We start from the raw sequence: 1629 nt of genomic DNA on the forward strand, positions 1-1629 counted from the left end.
CCCCGGTTCAAATCCCACCTTAGCCACTGACTCACTGTGTGACCCTGAGCAAGTCACTTAACCTCCTTGTGCTCCGTCTTTCGGGTGAGATGTAATTGTAAGTGACTCTGCAGCTGATGCAAAGTTCACACACCCTAGTCTCTGTAAGTCGCCTTGGATAAAGGTGTCTGCTAAATAAACACATAATAATAATACATTACCATAGCCACAAAAAACCTTAGTGGACAAAGTGGGTCTGGGTGGCCGAGCGGCAGTTCCAGGAGGTCGGCATGAAGTAGTGACTTGCTCTCATAATGCTATTAGATAACAGATACACTGGGGGGGTAAGTGCATATTACTAAGGGCATGGTCTTTTGATCAAAAAAATATTTAAGTAAAAATAATAAGTCAAGCCATGTGGGAGGCTCTGCACCCCGGGCAGAGTTCCCATTCACCCCTGGCAGCTTCCACTTCCCTGGAAGTCTGTCTGTTGCCCTCCCGTGCCTGGCGCCAGATCAGGTCGGGCTGGAGGCTCTGTTTTCGGCTTGGGGAGGCGGTGGGTCCCCTTACAGTCCTGGACTTCCATGCTGATGGAAGTATGCTGCCCTCCCGCGCCTGGCGCCAGATCAGGCCGGGCTGGAGGCTCTGTTTTGGGCTTGAGTAGGCAGTGTGGGTCCCTTACATTTTTTTATTTTTAATGCACTTTAAGTCTCTTGCCTTCACGGGGTTTAGAGGCTCTGTTTTGGGCAACAGTGTGCCATTTGTGTCGCTGACTTTCAGTGCACTTGAAGCCTGTTGCCCTCGCGGGGTTTGGAGGCTCTGTTTTCAGCAGCAGTGTGCAGTTTGTGTCCTTGGTGACCTCCATGTTTTTGCTGCTAGAGACTAAGTCCCGTTGTGGACATGGTCGTGTCTACCTTCAATGCGAGCCTTTTGGTGGACATGGTCATTGGCCGAGCACTTTAAAAAAAAAAAAATCCTATCTTTAACATTAGATGACCATAGTCCGGACTTTTTTGGCTCCGCCAGAAACTAAGAGTTGAAAAAGACATAGTCATGTCGCCTATCTTTAACATGACATGACCATGACCATAGCAGGGCAGTTTATGGAAGTCTGTAAACGGCCGAGATTGAAATGTCCTGCGGGGTGGCAGCGACTCCTTGGCAGTGTGACTTCGGCCCCGTTGCCCATAAAGACTCCATGTCTGAGATACAACGGGGGGACCCGCGGAGATTTCCGTCGACAGGGTTTTTAGAACAAAAAATATTTCTAAGTCAGGACGGAGGTGTCAGAAAAATGCTTGTGAGTGATCAGTTGAAGCCAGGCTTGGAGGCTTTGTGCTGGGCAGGGGAAGATGGCCGGGATGACTCCTCCTGTCGGGTCCATGCTGTGGGAGGCTCCGCACTTGAACCAGAGCTCACACTTTCCAAGAAAAAGTCCTGGACAAGTCTCGGTGTGGTTTTGTTTTTTGTTGTTCTAAAACCCTGTCCGACCGCCCTACTGTGGACTAGGGCGAGGGCAAGGAGGCGAGTCGGGTCGCGGGACCATCTCTCTCTCCAGTTCCACTCACCCTTTGGCTTCTTCAGCCCAACTAGGGAGGGCCCCTGCGGGCCGGTCTTGCACCGGTGTTCAGGCACGGCGGTTCCTCCCCA

Source organism: Acipenser ruthenus, unplaced genomic scaffold (assembly GCF_902713425.1).
Source record: "Acipenser ruthenus unplaced genomic scaffold, fAciRut3.2 maternal haplotype, whole genome shotgun sequence".
In the NCBI taxonomy this organism is placed as follows: Eukaryota; Metazoa; Chordata; class Actinopteri; order Acipenseriformes; family Acipenseridae; genus Acipenser; species Acipenser ruthenus.